The sequence below is a fragment of the Hyperolius riggenbachi genome, chromosome 10, assembly GCF_040937935.1.
Source record: "Hyperolius riggenbachi isolate aHypRig1 chromosome 10, aHypRig1.pri, whole genome shotgun sequence".
Classification (NCBI taxonomy): domain Eukaryota; kingdom Metazoa; phylum Chordata; class Amphibia; order Anura; family Hyperoliidae; genus Hyperolius; species Hyperolius riggenbachi.
Window position 1 is genome coordinate 279,577,512 of NC_090655.1, and position 20,460 is coordinate 279,597,971.

Genomic DNA, 20,460 nt, shown 5'->3' on the forward strand with positions numbered 1-20,460 from the left:
TTCATTGTTGAATTACCTGTATCCGAGGGATGTAACACGATTTTTGTTATAGTAGACCGGTTGTCAAAGATGGCACATTTTTTACCCATGTGCAGTATTCCTTCTGCTCAGACAACTGCAAACACATTCATCAAGGAGATTGTCCGCATCCATGGGGTTCCAGCTGATATTACCTCTGATCGAGGATCACAGTTTACATCACAGTTCCGGAAAGCTCTCTGCAAAATACTCAACATACAACTTCATTTTTCATCCGCATACCACCCTCAATCTAATGGCCAAACGGAGCGTACCAACCAAACCCTCGAACAATATCTTAGGTGCTTCTCTTCTACCGCTCAAGACAACTGGGCCCGGTTGCTCCCATTGGCCGAATTTGCATACAACAATTCCATTCATTCTTCTACTCAACAGTCACCATTTTTTGCCAATTACGGTTATCATCCTACATTCCTGCCAGATCTCATTCCTGAATCTCCAGCGCCAGCTGTTACTGATATTGTAAAATTCTTTTCGGAAAATAATAAGCTGTTGCAACAAGTTATGGCCCGAGCTCAAGCCACCTTTAAGAGGAAGGCGGATCGTCACAGGAGGGGTGAAGTGGAATTCAAGCCTGGAGACTGTGTACTGTTGTCTACGGTAAACTTGAAATTATCTTGTCCGTCCAAGAAATTGGGACCCAGATTTATTGGACCATTCCCGGTGAAGAGGAAAATTGGCCAGGTGGCCTATGAACTAGACTTACCGTCGAATCTTAAGATCCATCCAGTGTTTCATGCCTCCCTTCTGAAACCATCATCTGTGGATCCATTTCCAGATCGGGAGATACTCCCACCTCCACCAATCATGGTGGATGGAGAAGAGGAATTTGAGGTGGAGGAGATCCTGGATTCTAGGAAAAGGGGTAGTCAGGTTCAGTGTCTCGTCAAATGGAAAGGTTATGGACCAGAGGAAAACACATGGGAACCTGCTGTTAATATCGATGCCTCAAGACTAATTAAGGACTTCCATGAGAAATACCCAGATAAGCCAGTTCCAGTTGGCATACGGAGGCTGCCCCTTGGGGGGGGGGGCATTGTCACGGTCAGTTACCTGTCCAGACGAGGCGGCTTGTACATACGGATGCTGGCAGTCGTCCTGGTGGGTCTCGGCGGTCTTCCCTGCGTGGTGGGCTGTCGGTGCTTGCCCATGCGCGTTGCATGGTGCGGCGAAGACGTTGGCGTTATAAGATGCTGGCGTTGGATGCTGTGCACGCACGCGCGTGAGGGATGTTCTGTTTATGCATGTTGTTATTGCGCGCGTGTACGCGTGTGCATTCGGTTGCGCGCGTCTGCGCGTGTGCATGCGCGTGTATGTTGCGCGTGTGTGCGCATGCGCGGGCGTGTGGCGCGTTGCGCTGTGCGCGCCAAAACGGCCTATAAAAGTCTGGAGAGTGCAACACTCGGGTGCTGTAGTATTGCAGCTTTTGTGTGTGTTGCACTCCCGTGAGTGAGCCTTGCTCTGCCCGTTTCTGATTCCTGGATGTTGACCTTGGCCTGCCTGACTACCCGCTTCCCTGCCGACCTTTGCTTTGTCCGACTGCCCGATTTGTTGCCGACCACTGCTTGCCTGAGGACCCGATTTGTTGCCAGACCCCGGATTGTACGAGTACCCGATTTGTTGCCGACTCCTGCCTGTTCCAAGTTCCACGTCTTCTCCTGCCTGGCACCTGTTACTGGACTTTCTCGGCTGCTGAGTCATTGCAGTGCCGGACTCAGCCTGCGGGAGTGCTGTGTTTCCAAACCTGCTCTACCACTGGTTTCACAAGCGCTCCTGCCCCTTGCTTACTGGGCTCCACTGTTTCACTTCCAGGGGCCCCAGTCGGTGAGCCGCAAGGGTTGCTGCCCTCAGCTAACTGGTCTCCTGTACCCCAGGTATATCATCACACCCGGCTCCGCTGTAGATGTGGGTCAGCGTGTTGTTTCTGGCAGTCTCCCTAGGAGGACGTGCACAGCTCAGAGCTGCCTTTATAGGTTAAGGATGCGTGTCTGAGGTGTGTCAGCTGATTCCTGTGGTCAGCTGACACTTGCTGCAGGGATGTTGATGATTGGTCTGATTTTCTTGGGGGCTTGGTCTGTGCTCTATTCCTGCCATATAAGACCTGGACATTCAGTTACATGCTGTCCGTTAAAGCCATCAGTTCGCTGAGCGCTGGACCTTGCCTTGCTATTGTGCCTAAGTCAGCTAGTTTTCAGAGCGATAGATATATATATATATATATATATATATATATATATATATATATATATATATATATATATATATATATATATATATATATATATATATATATATATATATATATATATATATATATATATATATATATGCAGACACTGCCGATATACATGTACTCTAGTTAGATCAGTCTTGTATATTGTATATTCTCCTGATTGTTTTCCTGTGTATGACCCGGTGTGTCCCTCACTTTGTTTAGTCTCACCCTTCCTGTACTGCAAACATACTTGGTTTAGACCTCGGCCTGTTAACGACTCTGATTTTGTCTGACTCCTGGTACCTGTTTCTGATATGTGTATGACCTTTGGCTATCCCCGACTTTTCGATTTCTATATATCTGCTAGTATCTAGTATACAGGCATTACACCATCGCTCCAATCTGAGTTTAAGAGTGCTCTGGAGCAGGTTTTCATCCAGGATGTCTCTGTACATTGCTGCAGTCATCTTCCCTCTTTCCTGACTAGTCTCCCAGTTCCTGCAGCTGAAAAACATTCCCACAGCAGGATGCTGCCACCACCATGCTTCACTGTAGGGATGGGATTGGCTTGGTAATGATGCTGCCACCACCATGCTTCACTGTAGGGATGGTATTGGCCAGGTGATGAGCGGTCCACAGTAGAAAAAAGTCCAGTAGCTCAACTGCAAATCATCAAGTAACTACCAGGGAGTCAACCAGTCGAACGGGGATCCAGCAAAGGTGCAACAGTAGACCAGCAAAGTAGAAAAGATGACTGGGTCTCAACCTGGATTTATGCAATTATAGCAAAAGTTTTATTGTGCCATAGCAGTAAAAAACACAACATTTCGTCACAAAGCCTTTATCAAGTGACACTTGATAAAGGCTTTGTGCCGAAATGTAGTGTTTTCACTGCTATGGCACAATAAAAATTTTGCTTTAATTGCATGAATCCAGATTGAGACCCAGTCATCTTTTCTACTTTGCTGGTGATGAGCGGTGCCTGGTTTCCTCCAAACGTGATGCCTGGCATTCACACTAAAGAGTGCAATCTTTGTCTCATCAGACTAGATAATTATGTTTCTCATAGTCTGAGAGTCCTTCAGGTGCCTTTTTGGGGAAGCCATGTGCTTTTCACTAAGGAGTGGCTTCTGTCTGGCCACTCTGCCATACAGGCCGGATTGGTGACAGAGAAGCTCTGACAGAGCGATTATCATGTTCCTGGTCACCTCCTTGACAAAGGCCCTTCTCCCCAATTGCTCACTTTAGAAGGCTGGCCAGCTCTAATAAGAGTCCTGGTGGTTTTGAACTTCTTCCTCTTACGGATGCTGGAGGCCACTATGCTCACTGGGAACTTCAAAGCAGCAAAAATTTTTCGATAACGTTCCCCAGATTTGTGCCTGAAGACAATCCTGTCTCTGAGGTCTACAGACAATTCCTTTGACTTCATGCTTGGTTTGTGGTCTGACATGAACTGTCAACTGTGGGACCTTCTATAGACAGGTGTGTGCCTTTCCGAATCATGTCCAATCAGCTGAATTTACCACAGATGGACTCCAATGAAGCTGCAGAAACATCCCACGGATGATCAGGGGAAACAGGGTGCACCTGAGCTCAATTTTGAGCTCCATGGCAAAGGCTGTGAACACTCATGTACATGTGCTTTATCAAATGTTTTATTTTTAATACATTTGCCAAAACCTCAAGTAGACTTTTTTTTCACATTGTCATAATGGGGTGTTGTGTGTAAAATTCTAAGGAAAAAAAATGAATTTAATCCATTTTGAAATCAGGCTTTAACATAACAAAATGAAATCTGGAAAAGTGATGCACTGTGAACACTTTCTGGATGTGCTGTAGGTAATTATAGCAAGAAATCTGTGTTATGTTTGTAGAGCAATGTGGTGTCACTAAAGGTGGCCATACACTGGTCGATTTGCCATCAGATTCGACCAACAGACAGATCCCTATCTCATCGAATCTGATCAGAGAGGGATCGTATGGCTACCTTTACAGCAAACAGATTGTGAACCGATTTCAGCCTGAAACCGTTCACAATCTGTTGTGGTGGTGGTGGTGCTGCTGCTGCCCCCGCCCGCCCGCATACATTACCTGCTCCGCCGGCGCGACTCCAGTCTCCCGGTCACCGCTGCTCTGTCTGCGCTCTGGTCTCCAGCATGCCTCACTTCTTCTAGCCCGGCAGGAAGTTTAAACAGTAGAGGGCGCTCTACTGTTTAAACTTCCTGCCGGGCTAGAAGAAGTGAGGCATGCCGGACCTAGAGACCAGAGCGCAGACAGAGCAGCGGTGACCGGGAGACTGGAGTCGCGCCGGCGGAGCAGGTAATGTATGCGGGCTCTATTGTGTCGGTCGTCGGGCACTCGAACGCCGCAAGCAATGCGCTCTTTACCCGCGGGCGATCAACGGTTATTTTCCGCACGGCGCGATCGACGGGATTGGACGAAATGGATCGAAATTCGGCGTGTAGCGTGAACGATTGGCAGCAGATTCGATCCCAGTGATCGAATCTGCTGTCGAAACGGGCGCAAATCGGGCCAGTGTATGGCCAGCTTTACACATTCTTATTACCATTTACTAAATCAGTACAATACGCTAAAACAACTGGTCTTTCAACCAAAGGTTGCTTCTAAAGGGGCCCATACACTCAGCCGATTTTCTGGCCGACCGATCGATCGATTGATCGTTTGCAAATCGGTTGGCCAATCGACCGATCAATGGCCGATTTCGATCGATTTCAATGGATTTCCATCGAACTGGCAGGGTGGAAAATTTAGGTCGATCTGATGAGATTGCTTATCAGTTTGCATTGGCCTTAATGGAAATCTGATGGCAAAAAAATGCCATCAGATCGAATTTCAATAGATTTCAAACTGAAATCTATTGGAATTCTATCCTGGTAAAAAATGTTCTAAAAACGCATCAGATAGATCATCAGATGCATTTCTTATCTATCTGCTGCCAATCTGATGAGTGTATGGGCACCTTAACTCTTGTTCATTGCACAATTGATTATCAAAAATGGAAAAGGTGCCTTTATGTTTACATAACACTGAGCATGTAATAGAACAAATACTTTCACTGTAGGGAGCAGCTCAAGATAACATATCTCTATTTTATCAGCAAAGGCAGAAGACACTCCCTGTCTCATTGTCAAAGGCAGATGACGCTCTCTGCCTCCAGTGCCAGATCTACCATGACGCGACCCGAGGCAAATATTTCAGAGCTGCCCTTTCTAGAGGCGGCAAACTGATAAGGGTCCCGAAAAAAAATAATGGTCTGTAAAAACAACCTGTCTACTATCTGTACCTTTGTTCTAATGATTGCATGTGCCCACCACACAGATAAGGAATTATAGAAACGTTGGAGTTTGTACACTGTCCCTGCTCCCCAGGGTTTGTAAAAACATCTGTCTCAGTCTGCAGCAATGTTCTAATCTTCTCATGTACAAAATCACAGGCAAAGCAGACAAAATTTGTGCACTGCCCTTATTCAGCCAGCGCTCAAGACATTCCCTAGAGTCACACACAGGCTAGTGACCTTATGGTGTCTGATTATTTCGAACTGTGGAGAGGGTAAGAGCAATCTGTATTACATGTCTGGAGGTCACTGTGATCGTATCTGCCTGGAATCGACAGGAAACATTGACAAATGTATAAATAAAGAATGACACGAGCCCAATATAGAGTAGTATGTACCGGTAAGGATTAATTGATGATAGAGTAAGTTTCTGTATACTCACAAGCCATGGTTACCACTCAGGTAACCACTATGTAGGCACACCTGATGAAGGGCTCCGCCCGAAACATGTAGTGTACTGTCTGCATCAATACAGCTTGTGGCTGCAAACAGCTCCTGAGTGCCGTGTCTTCATTTCGTTATGTAGGCAGGTGGGGAGATTAGACCGGTCCCCACTCAGGGTTAAGAAGTTGCTGTCAGTAGATCAGAAGAAAGGGGTAACACCCCTCCACCAGGTATAGTACAAGGTGAACGGAGGCGCCAAAATAGATAAAACTTTTAAAACATGGGGAGGCAGTGGAGGACTTAACTCCTCCAAGCAGACACAAAGATGTATTAACGTTAAAAACAGAGAAAATGTATTGATACACTCCAGTGTGCTACCCAGAATTTTTTTTCCAGCTGGGTGGCATGAAAATGTTGCTGGGTTTGGCAATATGAGAGAATGCAGGGCTGGTGCTTCTGTGCGCAGCTCTGCTTATAGCATAGGAGCAGGTGAGGTGATGACAGCTGGGTGCTCACCAAAACTAGCCGGGTGGAGCACCCGGCTAAAAGAGCCTGGGGAGAACACTGTACTCCAAGGTTCATTGCAACGTGATTCACAGGTAGGACCTTGCTTCATCAGGCAATGGTGTAGGAGTATATGGCAAATGCAAGTCTCAGTCTTGGCCAAGCGCACTAGAGGTTTTCTAAGACTGAACTGCGCATGTGCAGGACTCTCACGCCAGTCAGTGTAATATTACTTGCATGCACGGCGGGGATGTGCACAGACAGCTTCAGGCCGAAGTTGCTAAATAACAGAGCCACCAGTGGGATCGGGAGAGAAGCCAGGACGACGCTGGGGGGACCTCGCAAAGCTGCGGTGGGCTGGAGGAAGCCCTAGGTAAGTCCATACTGTGATTTTATGGAGAGATCAGGGTTCCTTTAAGTTTGTTTGATGTTCACCAACTCTGTGTTTTAATACAAGATAGACTCTGCCAACAAGACATCCAAAGCTCTGCACAGCAGAATATTAGAAACTCTCTGCTAATGTTTAATATTGCCTTCTGCTGTAGACTTTATAGAGGAATCCTAGGAGGGCGAGTTACCATTGGAAAAATGGTAACTCGCCCTCCTGGCACTGCTGTAGATACCAAAGGAAAGTTGGAAGTTAAAGAGACACTGAAGCAGAAAAAAAAAATGATGATATAATGATTTGTACATTAGGAGCAGAGATATAAGTCTAATATTGTTTCCAGCACAGGAAGAGTTAAGAAATTGCAGTTGTTGTCTATGCAAAAGAGCCATTGAGCTCCACGACTTTCAAAGTCGCAGAGAGCTCTGTCTTCGGAAGCTTATCATCTCAACTGTCATTGCATTTTATTTTCCTCTCCAGAGAACAGAGGTCAAAAGTTCACTGGCCTGCTCTGTAAAATCACTTAGAATGCCGAATAGTGTGTAAACTGCAAATATTAAAGAATGATGCAATGTTATTAAAAAAAAAAAAAAAAAAAAAAAAAACCTATATAACCAAAAATAAAAATAGGAGAATATTTTATTTGCTACTAATGATCTAGTAATTATTTGTACTACACAATCAATTCATTATATCATAATTTTTTTCGCTTCAATGTCTCTTTAAATTAGGGCTGTGGAGTCGGTACAAAAATCTTCCGACTCCACCTCCTCAGTTTACAAAACCACGACTCCGACTCCAACTCTGATTTCAGGGTACCCAAATGGCTCTGACTCCGACTCCACAGCCCTGCTTTAAAGGCCTATAAAGAATGAAATCTCTGGATTAATGTATGCTGGATCCACCCATTAGAGACAGAAGAATCGCTTCCTTTTTGCCTTTTATATATTAGCCTTTATGACGAGATATGTTTGATAGCAGGAGATTGGGAAATCCTATCTTTACCTATCAAGGTACTATCATGTCAACCATACGGTCTATAGTGCATTCTTTGTGGTCACTTTGTTTTTTTATATTGTGTAAAAAGGTTTCTCAATAAATAAAAATTGGAAAAAAAAACACACACACACACACTGGCTGCACGCGGTGTGACCAATGAGCTGACACTAAACGTGTTCTTGTAAAATGATGTCATCAGACATGTGATCAGCATAATAATGACTCAGTAATCGTCTCTCAGCTCTTTGATTAAGAATGTGATATGTGGTTACATGATGGGAATTAGGACTGGTGCTTGTAGAATACCTGTGACAGTGGTTGCCTAGTAACCAAACTGTACTTAAGTGATGCTTGGGTAACTCCTCCCACATCATTATGAAGATTCGGAAGTGATCAAAACACATTTGTGGGAGTGGCCAGTGCACAGACGACGACGCCTCCTCACTCTATGCATCTAGATGCCTGCAACCACTCTGCAACCGATCTGGACAGAGCTTGATCCCGCCCCTTCAACTATCTGACAAACTGAAGTTTGATTGGGCAGACTTGATTGTTGCTGTCCTGTGTATCAGGAGGCAGGAACACATTATATGACCAGTGTGGTATCAGTGGCCTATTGGCTGCCTAATTACATGGCGGGTATGGATGTTTGGCTACCTAACCCTCTGTATGGGCTGATTTATATGCAAGAGTGGGAGAACTATTACTGTGCTTGGAATATACAGGTAGTCCACGGTTAACAAACAAGATAAGAACTGTAACACTCTGCCATCTCTGTTCCCTGTACCTTCTTAATGCCCGCCTGTGCTTCCAGTGTCCCCCTCTGCTCCCCTGTGCTTCCAGTGTCCCTCTCTGTGCCTCCTCTGCTCCCCTGTGCTTCCAGTGTCCCTCTCTGTGCAACCTCTGCTCCCCTGTGCTTCCAGTGTCCCCCTCTGTGCAACCTCTGCTCCCCTGTGCTTCCAGTGTCCCCCTCTGTGCCACCTCTGCTCGCCTGTGCTTCCAGTGTCCCCCTCTGTGCCACGTCTGCTCCCCTGTGCTTCCAGTGTCCCCCTCTGTGCCACCTCTGCTCCCCTGTGCTTCCAGTGTCCTCCTCTGTGCCACCTCTGCTCCCCTGTGCTTCCAGTGTTCCCCTCTGTGCAACCTCTGCTCCCCTGTGCTTCCAGTGTCCCCCTCTGTGCCACCTCTGCTCCCCTGTGCTTCCAGTGTCCCCCTCTGTGCCACCTCTGCTCCCCTGTGCTTCCAGTGTCCCCCTCTGTGCCACCTCTGCTCCCCTGTGCTTCCAGTGTCCCCTTCTGTGCCACCTCTGCTCCCCTGTGCTTCCAGTGTCCCCCTCTGTGCCACCTCTGCTCCCCTGTGCTTCCAGTGTCCCCTTCTGTGCCACCTCTGCTCCCCTGTGCTTCCAGTGTCCCCTTCTGTGCCACCTCTGCTCCCCTGTGCTTCCAGTGTCCCCCTCTGTGCCACCTCTGCTCCCCTGTGTTTATTACAGGCTGGTAACACCAGCCGGGCGGATCGCTCAGAAGCAGCCGTATCAGTTCACCGACAGTGCGTACACACGCCGGACTGTCGTTGGAACGCCCACCCAGCGGGAGGTGACGACGGACCCGTCGTTGCCTCCAGTCCGTCGTGTGTACGGACCTTAAGTCACCCCTACTGTGACCAATCTGTGTACAGTAATGTACAGTGACCATTATCAGCTTATTACAGGCCAGTAACACTAAGACACCCCCTACTGTGACCAATTTGTGTACAGTAATGTACAGTGACCATTATCAGCTTATTACAGGCCGGTAACACTAAGTCACCCCTACTGTGACCAATCTGTGTACAGTAATGTACAGTGACCAGTATCAGCTTATTACAGGCCAGTAACACTAAGTCACCCCTACTGTGACCAATCTGTGTACATTAATGTACAGTGACCATTATCAGCTTATTACAGGCTAGTAACACTAAATCACCCCTACTGTGACCAATCTGTGTACAGTAATGTACAGTGACCATTATCAGATTATTACAGGCTGGTAACACTAAATCACTCCTACTGTGACCAATCTGTGTACAGTAATGTACAGTGACCATTATAAGCTTATTACAGGCCGGTAACACTAAGTCACCCCCTACTGTGACCAATCTGTGTACTGTCACAATTAAAAATGAAAATGTAACCTCTTCTGGACCGCGTTAGCGGCGTGATGTCAGTGAGCCCCATTTTCGGACCAAAAAGTCTCTGGTCCTTAAGGGGCCAGCGACTGCTGGTCTGGAAGATGTTATAAATTTACTAAAATCTAACATGAACATTTAATAACAACTAATATAGGCAGTCTGTGAGCAGTGACTCAATCCCACCAGCAATATACATTAACATTTATTCTATATTACTGCTGATAACTCACCTGTTCTGCCCTCTGTAACATTGTCTTCCTCTTTACTTGTCCTCATCATGTCACCCTCCTCTATAGACTGCTGATCACTCCTCACATACGTCTCTTCTTCCTCCTCTTTAATTGTCACCATCATGACACCCTCCTCCATAGACTGCTGATCACTCCTCACATATGTCTCTTCTTCTTCCTCTTTACTTGTCCTCATCATGTCACCCTCCTCCATAGATTGCTGATCACTCCTCACATATGTCTCTTCTTCTTCCTCTTTAATTGTCCTCATGTCACCCTCCTCCATAGACTGCTGATCACTCCTCACATATGTCTCTTCTTCTTCCTCTTTAATTGTCTTCATCATGTCACCCTCGTCCATAGACAGGTAAACTCTCTTCACATACATCTCTTCTTCATCTTTAACCACAGCACTTACATGTATCAGTTCTGCCACCTAAGTTCACAAAATGAAACCTAATATGAATTTAACAGATATAACAGTATATGCAGAGAGAAAATGTAATACAGTTTGGGGTCTCTGGGGACCCTCAGTCCCACCTACCTGATAATAGTGGGGGGTGGTGTGACCTTGCTGTGGACAATCCTGGGAATAAAGAGGACCTGTACATCTCTCTGGTGGGTTTCTGTTACTGGATACATCTGTAGGAAACACACACTGACTGAATACATTGTCTCTATGTGATTATCAGATGATGGGGGATCTAGGTGGGCAATCCTGGGAATAAAGAGGACCTGTACATCTCTCTGGTGGGTTTCTGTTACTGGATACATCTGTAGGAAACACACACACCGACTGAATACATTGTCTCTATGTGATTATCAGATGATGGGGGATCTAGGTGGACAATCCTGGGAATAAAGAGGACCTGTACATCTCTCTGGTGGGTTTCTGTTACTGGATACATCTGTAGGAAACACACACACTGACTGAATACATTGTCTCTATGTGTTTATCAGATGATGGGGGATCTAGGTGGGCAATCCTGGAAATAAAGAGGACCTGTACATCTCTCTGGTGGGTTTCTGTTACTGGATATATCTGTAGGAAACACACACACTGACTGAATACATTGTCTCTATGTGTTTATCAGATGATGGGGGATCTAGGTGGGCAATCCTGGAAATAAAGAGGACCTGTACATCTCTCTGGTGGGTTTCTGTTACTGGATACATCTGTAGGAAACACACACACTGACTGAATACATTGTCTCTATGTGATTATCAGATGATGGGGGATCTAGGTGGGCAATCCTGGGAATAAAGAGGACCTGTACATCTCTCTGGTGGGTTTCTGTTACTGGATACATCTGTAGGAAACACACACTGACTGAATACATTGTCTCTATGTGTTTATCAGATGATGGGGGATCTAGGTGGGCAATCCTGGGAATAAAGAGGACCTGTACATCTCTCTGGTGGGTTTCTGTTACTGGATACATCTGTAGGAAACACACACACTGACTGAATACATTGTCTCTATGTGTTTATCAGATGATGGGGGATCCAGGTGGGCAATCCTGGGAATAAAGAGGACCTGTTCATCTCTCTGGTGGGTTTCTGTTACTGGATACATCTGTAGGAAACACACACACTGACTGAATACATTGTCTCTATGTGTTTATCAGATGATGGGGGATCTAGGTGGACAATCCCGGGAATAAAGAGGACCTGTACATTTCTCTGGTGGGTTTCTGTTACTGGATACATCTGTAGGAAACACACACACTGACTGAATACATTGTCTCTATGTGTTTATCAGATGATGGAGGATCTAGGTGGACAATCCTGGGAATAAAGAGGACCTGTACATCTCTCTGGTGGGTTTCTGTTACTGGATACATATGTAGGAAACACACACAATGACTGAATACATTGTCTCTATGTGTTTATCAGATGATGGAGGATCTAGGTTAGGGAAGCTATGGCTCGGGAGGCAGATGTGGCTCTTTTGATGGCTGCATCTGACTCACAGACAAATCAGTAGGGTTGATTCACTAAGGTATACTGCTCAAGCAGCGCAGCTTAGTGTGGCAGCACAAGTAACATTTTCAAAGTAGGCACGCTACTGCTGGAGCATGCGCTACTAACTTACTCGCACTCCCCCCAAAACTAATGGCCGCTCCAGTTGTCCCACTCTGGACCCTGTCAGGTCCAGTGACTTCGTAGAAAGAGATCCCAACACTTTGATTGGCCCAATAGGCTGCCTGTCACTTGACAGGCAACCTTTTGGGCCGAAGTGCAGGGATCTCGTCCTACAAAGTGAATCAACCCCCAACAAAAGTGAGCAAACCCCTAAATAAAGAATGTCAAGATTGTGCCCAATTAAAAACCTTCCCTCCCCGGGGTCATGTGACTGGTTAGTGTTACAAGGTCTCAGGTGTGACTGGGGAGCAGGAGGTGTGTTACATTTGGTGTTATCGCTCTCACACTCCCTCATACTGGTCACTGGAAGCTCAGCATGGCTCCTCATGGCAGAGAACTCTCTGAGGAGCTTATAGAGGAATTCTGCCCAATCAGACATTTTCCCTCCCCGGGGTCATGTGACTGGTTAGTGTTACAGGTCTCAGGTGTGACTGGGGAGCAGGAGGTGCGTTACATTTGGTGTTATCGCTCTCACACTCTCTCATACTGGTCACTGGAAGCTCAGCATTGCTGCTCATGGCAGAGAACTCTCTGAGGAGCTTATAGAGGAATTCTGCCCAATCTGACACTTTCCCTCCCCGGGGTCATGTGACTGGTTAGTGTTACAAGGTCTCAGGTGTGACTGGGGAGCAGGAGGTGTGTTACATTTGGTGTTATCGCTCTCACACTCTCTCATACTGGTCACTGGAAGCTCAGCATGGCTCCTCATGGCAGAGAACTCTCTGAGGAGCTTATAGAGGAATTGTTGCTCTACATAAACATGGCTCTGGGCTTTAACTAGATTGCCAGAACCCTGTCTTTTGCAAAGAGTGAGTGCTGGCAACATTGCTAAAGTGCTGAGTGTGTGTGTGTGTGGGGGGGGGGAGTGCTCAGGTCATACACAACACACTCCATTAAATCAGTCTGTGTGGCTGTCACCCTAGCAGGAAGCCTCTTCTAGAGATAATGCACAAGAAAGCCTGCAAACAGTTTGCTGAAGACAAGCAGACTATGGACAGGGATTACTGGAACCTTCTGCGGTCTGATGAGACCAACATAAACTTATTTGGTTCAGATGGAGTGAAGCGTGTGTGGCGGCAACCAGGTACAAAGACCGGTGTGTCTTGCCTACAGTGAAGCATGGTGGTGGGAGAGTCATGGTTTGGGGCCACATGAGTGCTGCCAGCAGTAGGAAGTTACAGTTCATTGAGGGAGCCATAAATGCCACCATGTACTGTGACCAACTGAAGCAGAGAATGATCCCCTCCCTTCAGAAACTGGACTGCAGGGCAGCATTCCAACATAATAGTAAATAATAAATACACCTCCAGGATGACCACCATCTTGCTACAGAAACTAAGGGTAGAGGTGCTGGAATTGCCAAGCATGTTTCCAGACCTAAACCTTATTGTGCACATGCGGGGCATCCACAAGTGGAAGGTGGAGGAGCACAACGTCTCTAATTAAAGGGAAGATCCACAGAAAAAAAAAATACTAATCCACTTACCTGGGGCTTCCTCCAGCCCGTGGCAGGCAGGACGTGCCCTCGACGGCACTCCGGAGGCTCCCGGTCCTCTCCGGTGGCTCACCCGACCTGGCCAGGCCGGCTTCCTGGTCGGGCTCTTGTGCGCTCCAACGTGCATCTCACGCGGTCACGCTGAAGTCATCGGACGTCCTACGGACGGTACTGCGCCAGCGCAGTACAGTCTGGAGGACGTCCGATGACATCAGTGCGATGGCGTGAGACGCACGTTGGAGCGCACAAGAGCCCGACCAGTTGTATATTTCAAAAAAAGGGAAGAAGTATACTGTGCACAGGTAAGGCTATTCAGTACTGGGAGTGCGATCTTGCCAACAAGAGGGTAATTCCAAAAATCAAGGCAGAGCGGCCATGCACATCCCATGTAAAACTTTACTTTATTGAAAAAATGTAAAAGGCATACATTACATTCCGTCAGACAAATGGAGAGAGGTGTACAAGCAGTTCAGGGAGGTCTACAGCCGTTTCGCGCCGTCTGTGCTGTGGCGCATCATCAGTCCTGATGATGCGCCACAGCACAGACGGCGCGAAACGGCTGTAGACCACCCTGAACTGCTTGTACACCTCTCTCCATTTGTCTGACGGAATGTAATGTATGCCTTTTACATTTTTTCAATAAAGTAAAGTTTTACATGGGATGTGCATGGCCGCTCTGCCTTGATTTTTGGCACAAGAGCCCGACCAGGTTGGGTGAGCCACCGGAGAAGACCAGGAGCCTCCAGGGCATAGTCGAGGTCACGTCCTGCCTGACACGGGCTGGAGGAAGCCCCAGGTAAGTGGATTAGTATTTTTTTTCTCCGTGAACCCTCCCTCTAACATCCACCATTATCATCATGGAGGAGTGGAAGAGGATTCCAGTGGTGACCTGTGACAATCTAGTGATCTACACCCCCAAGAGAGATACAGCAGTGCTGGAGAATAATGGTGGCCACGCAACATATTGATACTTTAAGCAGAATGTTGACATTCTTCCCTTATGGATGTACTTTTTTTCTGTGAGAGCCTGCATGTGTTTATCAAATGATGGGTGGAGGGGGTCTGGATCTAGGTGGACCCCAAGTACTGCTCTCTCCTGTATGAGTAATGAAAGTCTCCTCTTACCCGGTGATGTGAGGGGCAGCTGATTCTCCATCATGGCGTCCTTGTAGAGGTCCTGCTGTCCTTCTATATACTGCCCCTCCTCCATGGAGAAATAGATGAGACAATGAGCCTCCTTATAGGAACCTGACACAGAGAATGATACAGTCACCACCATACAAATCACTGGCTGTCACTGGATACTGTCCCATAATTCCTGCTACTGCTCAACTCACCCCGACAGCAGATCAGTGAGGATGTTGTGGGCTTCTCTTGTCTCTCAGATATCAGTGGGTGAGGTGGGGGCACCGCGATGGTCACCAGATGTCACAGAAGGGAGACTCTGTATGGAGAGACTGAAGGTAAGGTCATGTGACACTCCCAGAATCCTCCTCACCTCTCCAGTCATGTGAAACTCCCAGAAACCTCCTCACCTCTGCAGTCATGTGACACTCCCAGAATCCTCCTCACCTCTCCAGTCATTAAAGCAGGGAGTGTCTATCCACTTTGGTGTGACACAGAATGCCCTCTATGCCAGAGGTGCCCACACTTTTTTGGTTTGTGAGCTACTTCAAGTGATGCTGCTGACATGCCAATACACAGTCTGGTAATATCCCATCTCCACAACTACCTCATCCTCCACTATGGTTCTTCAATAAATTAATTGTCCTCTCTTCCCCCACACCAATCTCTGTTCTCCCCTCCCCCACTATTTGCTCCTCCCTCATCCCAATACCTGTCCTCCCCTCCCCCACTATCTGCTCCTCCCCTCCCCCACTCGGTGTTCCTGCCTCACCCCAATACCTTTCCTCCCCCACTATATAAGCGGCTGGATAGTGTGCTGGGTAAAGGCTCTGCCTCTGACACAGGAGATCTGGGTTCCAATCTCAGCTGTTCCTGTTCAGTAATCCAGCAGCTATTCAGTAAAAACTCAGTCGGGACCCTCTAATACTGCTAATGCATACTGAGCGCCCCCTGGTGGCTGCACCTCCCCTACCTCACCTTGTGCTCTTCCCCCACTCCTGTCCTTCCCCCATGTGCTCCTCCCCAACACTGGTCCTCCCCTCCCCCCCAATACCTGCCCCCTCCCCCTCTATGTGCTCCTCCTTCACCCCAATACCTGTCCTGTCCCCCACTATGTGCTCCTTACCTCACCTCAATACCTATCCTCCCCCACTATGTGCTCCTCCCCCACCCCAATACCTGTCCTCCCCTCCCTCACTATGTGCTCCTCCCTCACCCCAATACCTGTTCTCCCCTCCCCCACTATGTGCTCCTCCCCCTCACCCCAATACCTGTCCTCCCCTACCCCACTACGTGCTCCTCCCTCACCCCAATACCTGCCTCCCTCCCCCACTATGCGCTCCTCCCCCACCCCAATACCGGTACTCCCCTCTATGTGCTCCTCCCCTCACCCTAATACCTGTCCTCCCCTCCCCCTGGTGGCTGCATCTCTCAGGCACTGGGTGTGACAGGAGGAAAGCCCTTTACAAATGTTACAATTATTATTAATTATTAGTTACAGGCGGCAAACATTGGAAATATAATATAAACAAAGTAACCTTTTCCCTCCAGCACGAGCTCTGCTCTCACCACTTCCGCTCTATCACCACTTCCGGTCTTTTCTTCTGAAGGACAGCTGGGACAGGAAGTGCAGAGAGCTCTGGGCGGGGATTACTAGCGATGTCACTTTCTCACCTCGTGACCTCCTGTGCGATTGTAGCGCTCAGAACCTGCAGGACAATATGCTCCACCCACCAACTTGCGGCCTCCCCATCACTTCCTCTCTGTGGATATAGATTTCCGGTTTCTGCGTTCCGACTGGTGGATGGGAGCTCGCCATCTTGTGGTCAGTTAGCTAACTGCAGCCTCATTTATCGATCACAGGAAGGGAGAGCAGCCAGGGAGCGTCTGTTAGAGAGGGGTGTGGCTAGGTATATGGGCGGGGACAATATCATCTGGGTGTGGTCAGTCAGGTAACTGCAGCCTCATTTATCAATCACAGGAAGGGAGAGCAGCCAGGGAGTGTCCGGGAGAGAGGGGTGTGGCTAGGTATATGGGCGGGGACAATATCATCTGGGTGTGGTCAGTCAGGTAACTGCAGCCTCATTTATCAGTCATAGGAAAAGAGAGCAGCCAGGGAGTATCCGGGAGAGAGAGGGGTGTGGCTAGGTATGAGGGCGGGGACAATATCATCTGGGCGTGGTCAGTCAGGTAACTGGAGCCTCATTTATCAGTCATAGGAAGAGAGAGCAGCCAGGGAGTATCCGGGAGATAGAGGGGTGTGGCTAGGTATGAGGGCGGGGACAATATCATCTGGGTGTGGTCAGTGAGCTAACTGCAGCCTCATTTATCAGTCATAGGAAGAGAGAGCAGCCAGGGAGTATCCGGAAGATAAAGGGGTGTGGCTAGGTTTGAGGGCAGGGACAATATCATCTGGGCGTGGTCAGTCAGCTAACTGCAGCCTAATTTATCAGTCATAGGAAGAGCAGCCAGGGAGTATCCGGGAGAGAGAGTGGTGTGGCCAGGTATGAGGGCGGGGACAATATCATCTGGGCGTGGTCAATCAGGTAACTGCAGCCTCATTTATCAGTCATAGGAAGAGAGAGCAGCCAGGGAGTATCCGGGAGATAGAGGGGTGTGGCTAGGTATGAGGGCGGGGACAATATCATCTGGGCGTGGTCAGTAAGCTAACTGCAGCCTCATTTATCAGTCATAGGAAGAGAGAGCAGCCAGGGAGTATCCGGAAGATAAAGGGGTGTGGCTAGGTATGAGGGCGGGGACAATATCTTCTGGGCGTGGTCAGTCAGCTAACTGCAGCCTCATTTATCAATCATAGGAAAAGAGAGCAGCCAGGGAGTATCTGGGAGAGAGAGGGGTGTGGCCTAGGTATAAGGGAGGGGCTATTGTCATCTGTGACCAGGATTTTGGAGGCGTTCTTCAATTTATGTATTTATGTGAAATTCTCACATTATGTGGTGCTGTACAGAGTATATTGTAATGTCACTGACTGTCCCTTAGAGTGACTCAGAATCTCATCCCTACTATAGTCATATCAACCATACTATTGGGCTAAGTTATTGGTAAGGAAATTACGGTAACTTATCTGTATGTTTTTGAGATGTGGGGGGAAACCTGAGTGTGTGGAGGAAACCCACACAGACACGGGGAGACTATACAAACTCTACAGATAGTGCCCTGGCTGGTATCCACACCTGGGACCCAGTGCTGCAAGGTGAGAGTGCTGTCCACTGTGCCACCATGCTGTCTACTAGGGCCGGATTATCCACAAGGCAACAAGCAAATTGCCATGGGCCCGGAGGGAATGTCTGATTAAAGTGGGGCCTGCTGCTGGGACACAGATACTAGTGGCGCCCCCTGAATAGCAGCATTGCAAGCACAGAAATAGTCACCGCTTGAAGGCTTCACTCCACCTTCTTCTCTCCTACTCCTCGGCCAGCCAATGGTCTGTGTACCCATCAGTCAGCTCCTCCCATCATGGGACCAGAGAGTCTCCAGCTACTGATGAGCAGCACTGCACCTTCATCTCTCACTCCTCGGCCAGCCACTGGTCTGTGTATGTCAGTCAGCACCTCTCATCATGTGACCAGAGAGTCTCCAGCTACTGATGACCAGCACTGCACCTTCATCTCTCCCTACTCAGCCAGCCACTGGACTGTGTATCCGTCAGTCAGCTCCTCCCATCATGTGACCAGAGAGTCTCCAGCTACTGATGAGCAGTGCTGCACCTTCATCTCTCCCTCCTCAGCCAGCCACTGGTCTGTGTATCCATCAGTCAGCTCCTCCCATCATGTGACCAGAGAGTCTCCAGCTACTGATGATCAGCACTGCACCTTCATCTCTCCCTCCTCGGCCAGCCAATGGTCTGTGTATCCATCAGTCAGCTCCTCCCATCATGTGACCAGAGAGTCTCCAGCTACTGATGAGCAGCACTGCACCTTCATCTCTCACTCCTCGGCCAGCCACTGGTCTGTGTATGTCAGTCAGCACCTCTCATCATGTGACCAGAGAGTCTCCAGCTACTGATGACCAGCACTGCACCTTCATCTCTCCCTACTCAGCCAGCCACTGGACTGTGTATCCGTCAGTCAGCTCCTCCCATCACGTGACCAGAGAGTCTCCTGCTACTGATGAGCAGTGCTGCACCTTCATCTCTCCCTCCTCAGCCAGCCACTGGTCTGTGTATCCATCAGTCAGCTCCTCCCATCATGTGACCAGAGAGTCTCCAGCTACTGATGATCAGCACTGCACCTTCATCTCTCCCTCCTCGGCCAGCCAATGGTCTGTGTATCCATCAGTCAGCTCCTCCCATCATGTGACCAGAGAGTCTCCAGCTTCTGATGAGCAGCGCTGCACCTTCATCTCTCCCTCCTCGGCCAGCCAATGGTCTGTGTATCTGTCAGTCAGCACTTCTCATCATGTGACTAGATTATCTCCAGCTACTGATGAGCAGCGCTGCACCTTCATCTCTCCCTCCTCGGCCAGCCAATGGTCTGTGTATCCATCAGTCAGCTCCTCCCATCATGTGACCAGAGAGTCTCCAGCTACTGATGAGCAGCGCTGCACCTTCATCTCTCCCTCCTTGGCCAGCCACTGGTCTGTGTACCCATCAGTCAGCTCCTCCCATCATGGGACCAGAGAGTCTCCAGCTACTGATGAGCAGCACTGCACCTTCATCTCTCACTCCTCGGCCAGCCACTGGTCTGTGTATCCATCAGTTAGCTCCTCCCATCATGTGACCAGAGAGTCTCCAGCTACTGATGATCAGCACTGCACCTTCATCTCTCCCTCCTCGGCCAGCCACTGGTCTGTGTATCCATCAGTCAGCTCCTCCCATCATGTGACCGGAGAGTCTCCTGCTACTGATGAGCAGCGCTGCACCTTCATCTCTCGCTCCTCGGCCAGCCACTGGTCTGTGTATGTCAGTCAGCACCTCTCATCATGTGACCAGAGAGTCTCCAGCTACTGATGACCAGCACTGCACCTTCATCTCTCCACTGGTCTGTGTATCCATCAGTCAGCTCCTCCCATCATGTGACCGGAGAGTCTCCTGCTACTGATGAGCAGCGCTGCACCTTCATCTCTCGCTCCTCGGCCAGCCACTGGTCTGTGTATGTCAGTCAGCACCTCTCATCATGTGACCAGAGAGTCTCCAGCTACTGATGACCAGCACTGCACCTTCATCTCTCCCTACTCAGCCAGCCACTGGACTGTGTATCCGTCAGTCAGCTCCTCCCATCACGTGACCAGAGAGTCTCCTGCTACTGATGAGCAGTGCTGCACCTTCATCTCTCCCTCCTCAGCCAGCCACTGGTCTGTGTATCCATCAGTCAGCTCCTCCCATCATGTGACCAGAGAGTCTCCAGCTACTGATGATCAGCACTGCACCTTCATCTCTCACTCCTCGGCCAGCCACTGGTCTGT

At 48.5% G+C, this 20,460-nt stretch overlaps 1 pseudogene; it reads right to left on the minus strand.

Annotated features, from left to right (window-relative positions):
• The window catches only part of LOC137537241 (zinc finger protein 208-like), a 98,849-nt pseudogene that overhangs the window by 46,810 nt on the left and 31,579 nt on the right, over positions 1-20,460 (minus strand).